Source organism: Ranitomeya imitator, chromosome 4, assembly GCF_032444005.1.
Source record: "Ranitomeya imitator isolate aRanImi1 chromosome 4, aRanImi1.pri, whole genome shotgun sequence".
Taxonomy (NCBI): Eukaryota; Metazoa; Chordata; class Amphibia; order Anura; family Dendrobatidae; genus Ranitomeya; species Ranitomeya imitator.
In genome coordinates, this window is record NC_091285.1 from 285439284 (window position 1) to 285451680 (window position 12397).

A 12397-nucleotide genomic window follows, 5' to 3' on the forward strand; every position below is an offset into this window, starting at 1 on the left:
CAAAAAAACATCCTATTACGCCAGTTTTCTACGTCCTACCCAAGATACATAAGAATCTACTTAACCCTCCTGGCCGACCTATTGTAGCATCCACAGACTCCGTTTTGGCCCCGATCTCCATCTACCTAGAAAAGATCCTGACACCTCTCATCAGAAACACCAGTTCTTTTTTATTGGACACCGGAGCATTCCTCGAAACTGTTAGGAGTGTTACACCTATTCCCCCAGATAGCCTTCTAGTTTCTTTCGACGTTAAAGATTTATATACGTCAATACCACACACGAACGGTATACAATCGACCCGTTGGCTTCTTTCCACAAACAATATGGATCCTGATCTCATTGACCTATATAGTGACCTTTTGACCATTGTCCTCTATAACAATTTTTTTCTGTTTGAGGATTCTTACTATCTCCAGATACGGGGTTCAGCTATGGGCTCGAATGTGGCACCCCCTTACGCCAATGCCTATATGGCACATTTTGAAAATACGTCTATATATACCCATGAACTCTTCATACACCATGTCTTAACATGGAAGCGTTATATAGACGATATTTTTTGTATCTGGAGGGGGAGTCTGGATTCTCTACGGGACTTTTTTCAATTCCTCAGAACATCGTGGCCCGGATTGGACTTTACTATGACACATGATCCTCACCAAATCAGCTTTCTAGACACCTTAATCATCAAGGACACCAGTGGCAATCTCTCTACAGACCTATTCTCCAAACCTACGGACCGTAACAGCCTGTTACATTACGACAGTTTTCATCCCAATAATATGAAGAAATCCATCCCCAAATCACAGCTGCACAGAGTCAATAAGATTGTCTCGGATCCCATTCTCAGAGCACAGAGGACATCAGAGATGAAGTCCAAATTCCGAGAGAGAGGTTACCCTCCCCGTGTCCTAGATACCACCAATATCAATGACACCACTATGACAAGAAAGTCTGCTAGGTCACGCATCCCCTTTGTGCACCAGTACCATCCCGCTGCATACAGACTACATAAAACTATACGCCAACATTGGCATATTCTCCAAACAGCATTTCCAACTGTACAAGAGTTCCAACACCCTTTTCTCCTGTGCTTCAAACGACCCCGCAATATTAAAGATAATCTGGTTCGTGCCGACATAGGCCCCACACATCCTGGGTCATCACAGCGTTTTTTGAGCAATCCAAAAATGGGTACTTTTCCTTGTCTCAGCTGTAACCAATGTAACAATGTAATTAAGGGTAACAACATTCACCATCCACACACTGGGAAAAGATACCAGATCAATGGTTTTTTTACATGTAACACCAATTTTGCAGTGTATCTTATTAAATGTCCCTGCGGTCTGTTATACGTAGGTGAGACCACCCAACCAGTCAAATCACGTATATCCAAGCATAAATCTACAATTCGTTGCCAGAACCTTCTACTCCCTCTTCCATCACACTTCATAGAAAAGGGTCACAACCTGGCACAATTGAAATTCCAAATCATTGAGCAAATTACACGTGTCGCTACTATCAAGTTGTTATTTGTCTTCACCAGTATCTTATAACCTACAGCCGTTCCCTTTGAACAGAAGAATTGTTCTTGCTGGGGACCATATATGACGTCCTAATGTCAGGTCGTTCTTTGATGCTATCTGGCTTTTTTACCTTCCTGTTTGTACATCCAATACTGGGGTTACTGTTTTGACCCTGTTGAGTTTTTTAACCTCTGTCTTATATCAACTATGCCACTTGCCTAGTTCTCCAAATGTTTTAGTATAGCACCCAATACTTTGGGGATGATTGACAGGTTTGCCCCTTTATAACTTTGTACCAGCGGTTTTTTGGTCTACTTTATTATATGCTGTTCAGCTAGCTCAATGATTGTATAATATACATGGCCTTATTACTAATCATTTTTTCCGTTTTACAGAACCGTCCTTTCTGATCTTTCGCTCCTGCTGCCTGTGACACTTCACTGCCACCCGCACAGCGATCGTTCCACTGGAATGCACCTTTCTCCTATAAGATCTTCTGTGGAATGCACATTTTCCTGCCCCTGTGGCTGAAAGGCACCGACGTCATCACCATTTTCTCCGCTGGAACGCACCTCCTCCTTCCTTGTTGTAGTAGTATGTATGTGTCTCCGCCTCTGTGACCTATTGACACCGGCCTGTACTCTGTTGGAATGCACCTCTATTTTTTTTTTTTTCTCATGTTGGCTCCGCCCATCCAGCTGACATTGTGCTCCTCCCCATCCCCTATATATAGCTTTACCCAGCACATAGCCACACACTCCTCCTGGCGGTGGACACCGCGGAGTTTGGTCTCTCCTGTGCGCTGGTAAGAATAGTTCTTTTTTTCCCCACACCCATCCTATATGGCATCTTTATACCGGGCCGTTCTCCTTAGCCTTATGGTTAACTTACATTTTGTTGCTTCCTTGTAGATTTACGTCATAGCTCTTTAGCTATAAGGGTTTTCTCCCCTCCCCTTGGCTTAACCCTTTCCATTAGGTATGTATCTCTGTGGGCAATTTATGCAACAATAGTTATTACATATACCATTTTGTCCATTTTCCCGGCCTGTTTTTACTCCTGGTTATACTGAATACCATATCTTTTTTATATAGACATCTCCAATTTGTTTGTCCTGGTTCGAGTTTACCAGTTATATTTTTTGGTATGTACCTGCTCTAGTCCAACTATATGGTTACACTGTCACGACACTCCAGCTGTGTCATTTTTTGATACGTTTCCCATGTCCAATTTTAGATGCCATTTATTTACATTCCATTTGGGGCTCAACCTTACATACAGGTGTACTTAGGTATGTGTTCCATCCTCTTACTACTTTACTCCTTCCTCACCACACTTACTCCACTGCCATCTTATTATATATTTATATTATTCTCCGGTTCCCTGGCCCCTATATGATCTATGTAGGTTCTGATTCTAGTCCCACACTGGCACTTATGTTCTACTTCTTGCGGTTCTATGTCCACATTCTATTTCGCAGCCTTTTTAGTACACAAACGGCGGTTATGCTGGTTGTATTCTACGATTATATAATATCTGACGTCCCATGACATTTTGTATTCATATGATGTATATACTTCTGTTTATTTGGTTAATTTTTGTTATCACTATTTCTGTTTTGTATTTATTTTCTTTGTAGCACACTGATGAAGGTCTAGAGTTGACCGAAACGTTTGTGACTTTGTATGTAAATAAACCCCTCCATTTTGCATCACAATTCCTAGGAGTGTGCTAGTCACTTGTGATCCACACATGAAGACAGACCTTTAATGTCCATCACTACACCTGTGTCCTGAACTACCCAAATGTCTAGGGGAAAAAAAAGGCAAAACACAGTGCAAAGAAAAAAAAATGGTCTCAGAACTTCTTTTTTCCCTCTATTGAGAAGCATTAGTACTTTGGGCCTCCAGTACTGTTATGAACAGGTAATTCAGAACCACAATGGGTCTAGTGGTTAAGAGCACACAAGGTGACCTGACAGTTACCAATAACAAGGACGAGCTCTGAGACGTGGGAACTCTGCTGACCGCAATCCCTAATCCTATCATACCACACTAGAGGTAGCCGTGGATTGCGCCTAACGCTCCCTATGCAACTCGGCACAGCCTGAGAAACTAACTAGCCCTGAAGATAGAAAAATAAGCCTACCTTGCCTCAGAGAAATTCCCCAAAGAAAAAGGCAGCCCCCCACATATAATGACTGTGAGTTAAGATGAAAATACACACAGAGATTAAATAGATTTTAGCAAAGTGAGGCCCGACTGACTGAATAGACCGAAGATAGGAAAGATTACTTTGCGGTCAACACAAAACCCTACAAACAACCACGCAGAGGGGCAAAAAGACCCTCCGCACCGACTAACGGTACGGAGGTACCCCCTCTGCGTCCCAGAGCTTCCAGCAAGCAAGAAAAACCAATAGCGCAAGCTGGACAGAAAATCTAGCAACAAAAGTAACACCATCAAAACTTAGCTTATGCAGGAAAGACAGGCCACAGGAACGATCCAGGAGAGAGCAAGATCCACACTAGAACATTGACTGGAGGCCAAGAGCAAAGCACTAGGTGGAGTTAAATAGAGCAGCACCTAACGACTTCACCACATCACCTGAGGAAGGAAACTTAGAAGCTGCAGTACCACTCACATCCACCAACGGAAGCTCATAGACAGAATCAGCCGAAGTACCACTTGTGACCACAGGAGGGAGCTCGACCACAGAATTCACAACAGCCTGCACAATGTCTGCTAGGAGGAGGTTGTCTGTAGTGATGGGAAATCTAGTTCATTTTGGTGATTAGTTCACCATGAACTAGTTCACTGAAAAGATTAGTTCAAAAGATTAGTTCATTTAGTTCAGTATTTCTCTGGATTCTGCTGAGAAGAGATGGATCAGTTCTAGTTCGTTACACAGATGCTGTGGCTCCTAGGATGAGTTATAGTTTTGTTAAAATGATCAGAAATAGTTAATACATCTGATCATTACATAACAAACTCTTATTAAAGGGGTACTCAGTCTGGAGAAAAAAAAATTCAAAAGTTATTTATTCAAGTTAGAATTTTTTTTTTTCTTTGTGAAATATTTATTATTATTAATATTATTTAAATGGCGTGACAGATTACCCACAGAACTGCAAGCTACACTTATCACATTTGAGCAGTAGGAACAATTTTGCTTTCTTCTGATCTCCACTAAGGCTACGTTCACATTAGTGTTTTGCGTGTTTGCGTCGGGTGACGCAGCGGCGACACATGCGTCATGCGCCCCTATATTTAACATGGGGGACGCATGGACATGCGTTGTGCGACGCATGCGTTTTTTTCCTGCAAGCGTCGGGCGCAGAAAACGCAACAAGTTGCATTTTTCTTGCGTCCAAATTTCGGCAAAAAAGGACGCATGAGTCGCAAAATGCAGCGTTTTTGCGTGCGTTTTGGTGCGTTTTTATGTGCGTTGCGTCGCCGACGCAGCGGCGCACAACGCAAATGTGAACGTAGCCTAAGTGTGAAATGATTCCATTCCTGGCTTCTTTCTCTTCAGTGTATTATCTGCACACATTATGGTCACTTGCAGTCTCTGGTATTGAGCACTATATTCATTTCACACCACTGCAGTAGGTGGCAAAAGGAAGAGATGTGGTGAAAATACACAGAACTACAGATTTACCAAGCTGCCCATAGCAACCAATCACAGCTCAGATTTCACTTGGCAGAGCACTGCACTACTGCAGTATCAGAAAGCTGACCTGTGATTGGTTGCTATGGGGCAAAGAAAATCTTCCTATTAGACAGCCTGATAATTCTCCACCCTATCCTGGGAGGAGCTGATAGGGAATGCATCATGTCATGTGACCTGTGAACTAAGTGAACTATATGAACTGCTGAACTAGATGTTCTGTGTTGAGGCTGATCCTCTACAGGAGGCGGATCTTATCACAAACACTGGTGAGGGGCATGAACCACCACAGAACACTCTCTCTCATACACACACGAGCTGTGTCTGTCTACTGTATAATTTCAGTTTTTATTATTACTATTATATTTGTATTTACTATTTGATGTGTGGTATAGTGTTTTACTACCTTCTTTTCCAGCATCAGGAGCTATAAAGAGCAAGTGTGAGAGCAGGGATCTTCAGTGTGAGGAGCTGTGTGAGCCGGGATCACTCTGTCTCCTCCCACTTGCTGTTTAGTTCATAATGAACTAATCTCTGTCAGGATGGTGAACTAGATGAACTAGTTCACTCTGAAGATTAGTTCATTTTGAACTACTCACTCACGAACTACCCATCACTAGTTGTCTGTGTCTGGGAGCAAGGTGTGGGCTAATTCTCTGCCATTTTCCCCAATTAGGTAATAAAACAGCTTTACTTTCCATTTGTCATCAGTGGGGCCCACAGTCAGATCCACATACAGTGTAAACTCTTCCTTCCAATGTCTCCAAGTCTGGGACAGATTACATGAAGTGACATCCAGTCTCTGAGGGGGCTTCAGACCAGTCTCCATTTTTCTGTACTGTCAGGGAATCTGTACTTAAAGTTGCAGTGATCTGTGCAGTTCCAGCCTCATATAAGCTCTAAGAATTTGCAGGTTCTGTGCCCGGCTGCCACCATGTTCTGTTTGATGAATCCTGTCATAAGTCACACTCTGTGAGTATCTCCAGGCTCTTTATTCACATCATGTCTCAACCTCCATTACATGAATTCCGAGTGCAACAACATCCAACAAGTTCCAAACAAAGAATATAGAACACACATAAAAGTAGTGAGACCCCTAGAGGCCACATGAACATATAACATATTGCTACAACATATCACTTCTTTTTGCGGATCTGCAGCGTTTTTGTACCCATTCCATTATAGAAATCAGCAGGGGTAAAAAAAGCAGTAAATCCGCAACAAAAACGCACAAAATCCGCACAAAAAAACGCGACAAATCTGCACCTGCGTTTTCTGCCAAGAGATGCAGAATCCCCACCAGAAATTCCTAAGCCTAATCCGCAACGTGTGCACATAGCCTTAAAGTTTCTGAAAGATTCCCTTTAAATAACAAAGACAGCCCTGTACTTAGTTACTAGAAGTAAATCCTGCTGCCTGGTTCCCTTTAAAAATGACACATTAGTAAGTAGGGAAATTTCACCAAATTGAATACACCAAGATCTCCTTTGGTATAAGTTTGTCTTGTATGCTTGTCATTGCTTCAACTCTACTGGAGAAAAACTAATTATCACATATATTCAACTGCATAGGAATACTGTCACATAAATTAGGATATTCCTGGCAACTGTTTCAAACAAGCTCGCTGATCATTGACCCCAAAAAGCTGTGTCAGCGGAGCTTTATGCATATTTTATGCAATCTATTATATTACCATAAACTAAAAATCAGCTGTGTGCATCTTTTATTCTCCATGAAGAAAGTCTCTGGGATCTGAGAGCAGGTACTTCATAATAACACAAAGAGCCAGTGTGTAGTGTAGAAACGAAATCCACAGCCAGGTTGAATGCCTGTGTAACCAAGCAACAACCCTCCAAACTCTGCAGGCAAGCACTGTGTACTGAGCAATGCTCCCCTGCTCTACCACCACACACAGATCTCTTTGGCGCTATTACTTGGATCTTGCTGACCAGTTGCTCTTCTCGATGTAAGTTATATAGTTCTTATATAAAGTTCTCTTTTCTAAGCTTAATGGGTAGTAGAATGAGGAACTGTTTGTCTAATTGTTTGCTTACCAGCAGTTGTGTGTGTAGGGCTGTTACCGTTTATGTAGAAAGTAATATAAAATGCATAGTAATAGCAATATATTTATATGCTACAATATCCTACATCCGAGACCATGTATTACTAATAAGATCTCTAGAATCTTGGGCTCTATGTATGGATCTCAGTTCAGAGGTTGCTTTGGGACACAGCAGAAAGTCAAACTAGCTTAGCTATTTAGTTAATATGAATCATGTATTTACAAATATGTTTTTTTTGTGTTAAATGTATTTTCTATTTTAGTTACATAAGTACCGTATATACTCGAGTATAAGCCGACCCGAGTATAAGCCGACCCCCCTAATTTTGCCACAAAAAACTGGGAAAACTTATTGACTCGAGTATAAGCCTAGGGTGGAAATGCAGCATTTACCGGTGAATTTCAAAAATAAAAATAGATCATTATTTCCCCATAGCTGTGCCATACAGTGCTCTGCACCATTCATATTTCCCCATAGCTGTGCCATATACGGTGCTCTGCACCGTTCATTGTGCCCCATAGATGTGCCATATACGGTGCTCTGCACCGTTCATTGTGCCCCATAGATGTGCCATATACGGTGCTCTGCACCGTTCACTGTGCCCCATAGATGTGCCATATACGGTGCTCTGCACCGTTCACTGTGCCCCATAGATGTGCCATATACGGTGCCCTGCACCGTTCACTGTGCCCCATAGATGTGCCATATACGGTGCCCTGCACCGTTCACTGTGCCCCATAGATGTGCCATATACGGTGCTCTGCACCGTTCACTGTGCCCCATAGATGTGCCATATACGGTGCTCTGCACCGTTCACTGTGCCCCATAGCTGTGCCATATACGGTGCTCTGCACCGTTCACTGTGCCCCATAGATGTGCCATATACGGTGCCCTGCACCGTTCACTGTGCCCCATAGATGTGCCATATACGGTGCTCTGCACCGTTCACTGTGCCCCATAGATGTGCCATATACGGTGCCCTGCACCGTTCACTGTGCCCCATAGATGTGCCATATACGGTGCCCTGCACCGTTCACTGTGTCCCATAGATGTGCCATATACGGTGCTCCGCACCGTTCACTGTGCCCCATAGATGTGCCATATACGGTGCCCTGCACCGTTCACTGTGCCCCATAGATGTGCCATATACAGTGCTCTGCACCGTTCACTGTGCCCCATAGATGCTCCACATAAATCTCTGCCGCCGCCGCTGCTGCTGCTGCAATTAAAAAAAAAAACACATACTCACCTCCCTTGATTGCAGCTCCCGGCGTCTCGTTCCGGCGCCTCCATCTTCCCGGCGTCTCTGCTCTGACTGATCAGGCAGAGGGCGCCGCGCACACTATATGCGTCATCGCGCCCTCTGCCTGAACAGTCAGAGCGCAGACGCCGGGAAGATGGAGGCGCCGGCCGGGAAGATGGAGCGACGCTCGGCGGCTGGAACGAGGACAGGTGAATATGCTATACTTACCTAGTCCTGGCGATCCTCGCGCTGTCCCTCTGCCTGGTCTTCGGTGCCGCAGCTTCTTTCTCTATCAGCGGTCACCGTTACCGCTGATTAGAGGAATGAATAGGCGGCTCCACCCCTATGGGAGGTGGAGCCGCTTATTCATTTCTGTAATGAGCGGTCCCACGTGACTGCTGAAGAGGGGAAGAACTGCAACACAGAAGACCGTGGGACGGCAGGGACAGCGCGAGGATCGCTGGGACTAGGTAAGTATGCCTCAGCGCCCTCACCCCCTCACCCGCCGACCCTGCCACCCACCTTGACTCGAGTATAAGCCGAGAGGGGCACTTTCAGCCCAAAATTTTGGGCTGAAAATCTCGGCTTATACTCGAGTATATACGGTAAGCATAAATAAAATATATTATGAATGTAATCACTAGAGCAAAATACTTCACTTGTGATCTCTTGAAGGGAATCTGTCACCGCATTTGATCTATTCAACTATTAATATGGGCATACACAGGTGCTTCTCACAAAATTAAAATATCACCAAAAAGTTATTTTATTTCAGTTCTTCAATACAAAAAGTGAAACTCATATATTATATAGATTCATTACAAGCAGAGTGGTCTATTAGTGTTTATTTCTGTTAATGTTGATGATTATGGCTTACAGCCAATGAAAACCCAAAAGTCATTATCTCAGTAAATGAGAATACTTTATAACACCAGCTTGAAAAATGATTTTTAAATCTGAAATGTTATCCTACTGAAGTGTATGGTCAGTAAATGCATTCAATACTTGGTCGGGGCTCCTTTTGCATCAATTACTGCATCAATGTGGCATGGCATGGAAGTGAGGGATTGCTGAGATGTTATGGAAGCTCAGGTTGCTTTGATAGCAGCCTTCAGCTCTTCTGCATTGTTGGGTCTGGTGTCACTCATCTTCATCTTGAAAATACCCAATAGATTCTCTATGGGGTTAAGGTCAGAGGAGTTTGCTGGCCAATCAAGCACAGTGATACTGTTGTTTTTAAACCCGGTATTGGTACTTTTGGCAGTGTGGACAGGTTCCAAGTCCTGCTGGAGAATTACATTTCCATCTCCAAAAAGCTTGTCGGCAGAGGGAAGTATGAAGTGCTCTAAAATATCCTGGTAGACGGCTGCGCTGACTTTGGTCTTGATAAAACACAGTGGACCTACACCATCAGATGACATGGCTCCCCAAACCATCATTGATTGTGGAAACTTCACATGAGACCTCAAGAAGCTTGGATTGTGGCCTCTCTACTCTTCCTCCAGACTCTGGGACCTTAATTTCTAAATTAAATGCAAAATTTACTTTCACCTGAAAACAACACCTTGGACCACTGAGCAACAGTCCAGTTCTTTTTCTCCTTGGCCCAGGTAAGACGCTTCTGGCAATGTCTATTGGTCATGAGTGGCTTGGCACAAGGAATGTGACACTTGTAGCCCATGTCTTGGATGCCTCTGTGAGTGGTGGTTCTTGAAGCAATGGCTCTAGCAGCAGTCCACTCTTGTGAATCTCCGCCAAATTTTTCAATGGCCTTTTCTTAACAATACTTTCAAGATCACTCTCTGATGGACTTGGTTTCAGACGAAGTACTACTGACCTACCACACATCACAGGATGAGAACTAAATCATTCTTTGCTCTCTAATTTGAGCTATGCATGCTGGCATTTTTTACATTTGTACTAAAAGCTACATTGGATATTTGTGCCTCCTTTGAGAAGCCGCCATGCTGCTCTAGTGTGATATACAGTTGTTAAGATTTGGAGAGTGGTGGTCATGTGCACATTATTATTTATAATATGTGCACATTTCTGTTTTTTTTTTGGTGGTATATGGACATATATTTTTTTGGAACATACACCATTGCACCACTATATGAAAGGAGTAATTGACGATAGCCTAGTAATCTAGTTTGCATCCATCTTTAGGAATTGTCTGGGATCTCATACCATACCTTACATTTATGTGAGTCACGCCATTTGGTCTAGTGACATCTGCAATATTCATCACCTATCTGATCACTCTTCCACTATATTTATATATTTTTTACTACACATTAGGCCTAGGGTACATTAAGGACTTTAGCGCTAGCCGCCGTGAAGTGGGGGCGCCATACCATGGAAACTTAGGGTGCCAACCTCCACTGCAAGTTAGAGCATCCATTAGGCCTTTATTGGGCCCACTAGCCCACATACTGTATTATTCATGCCCTGTCTCTACTTTTTTTTTTATTTCCCTACTGCCCCCTTTTTTCCTTATAATTTATGCATTTGCCTATATAAATATTTTATATGTACTGTATCCTGGCCTATCATGCGATATTTTTAAATAACTTTCAATAAAAGTTACCTTTTAGGGGTCATCAGTCAAGTCAGTAGTCTTCCCCATGATTGTGGAGCCTACTGAAACAAACTAATGGACCTTTTTAAACGCTTAGGAAGCCTTTCCAGGTGTTTTTTAAATTATTTTAATTTTAATGAGGTAATGACTTTTGGGTTTTCATTGGCTGTAAGCCATAAACATCAACATTATCAGAAATAAACACTTGAAATAGATCACTCTGTTTGTAATGACTCTATATAATATATGACGTTCACTTTTTGTGTTGAAGAACTGAAATAAATTAACTTTTTAATAATATTATAATTTTGTGAGAAGCACCTGTAGGTCACATACTACTGAGGAGAGTGATACCTGTTTGCCTCATATCAGATGCTTTGTTGCTGATAAATCATCTTTTATCACTTTATATAAATGATCTCTTCCAGGCTCTGGGGAGGATGCTGCCTAGAAGATAACTCTGCCTCCAGAGCTGATTATACATGAAGGGAGAGTTACCAGTGTGATGTGTAACGGCCGCTCTCTGCTCCCCTGATATCACTGCAGAGCTGTGTGTGGTTATCACTGACATATCTTCAGGTTCCTCTCAGCTTCAGCTGCCATGTCACATGCACACATGGTTGTAATATTTGAATTGATATAAACCCAGATACATAGGGTGGGTGGGTATAAGCACCATCAGTGGGTGCATAAGAGCCATACGACCTAGGAGACTCACTCCATACAATTAGATAAAAGACTGGAGAAAAGGGAGTTTGCGAGTAAATATACAAAAGTTTAATTCATATACTGTATATAATATAAGGTAGTCTCTCCACCATCCTGCTCCAGCCTGAATCCTCCCTCACTGCCCGGGTAAGACCCTCATCCTTATATTAATAGGTTACTTAACCTTTATACTTTTTTGAACAGAAATGGGTTTGCATACCTCTGGATTTTACAATATTTATGCATGATTATATCAGAGTTGATATGATTACCTATAGCTGCTTATCTTTGTCCCATCTTATTTATTTGTTGTATTACTAGTTGTCATTATAGTATACAGTTGTGCTCAAAAGTTTACATACCCCCGCAGAAATTTTGCATTCTTGGCCTTTTTCTGACAATATGAATGATAACACCAAAACTTTTTCTTCACTCATGGTTAGTGGTGGGGTGAAGTCATTTATTGTCAAACTACTGTGTTTTCTCTTTTTAAATCATAATGACAACTCAAAACATCCAAATAACCCTGATCAAAAGTTCATATACCCTGGTGATTTTGGCCTGATAACATACACAGAAGTTAACACAAACGGGTTTGAATGGCTAC

General features: G+C 42.5%; 1 protein-coding gene across 1 annotated transcript in view; it reads left to right on the top strand.

Moving 5' to 3' along the window:
* The first annotated feature begins 7081 nt into the window (after nt 1–7081).
* Nucleotides 7082–12397, top strand: part of LOC138674079 (uncharacterized) — a 133537-nt gene continuing 128221 nt past the window's right edge. The window contains exon 1 of the mRNA XM_069762027.1: nt 7082–7164. The gene's annotated coding sequence lies outside the window, so the exon portion shown is untranslated. The remainder of the gene's footprint in view (nt 7165–12397) is intronic.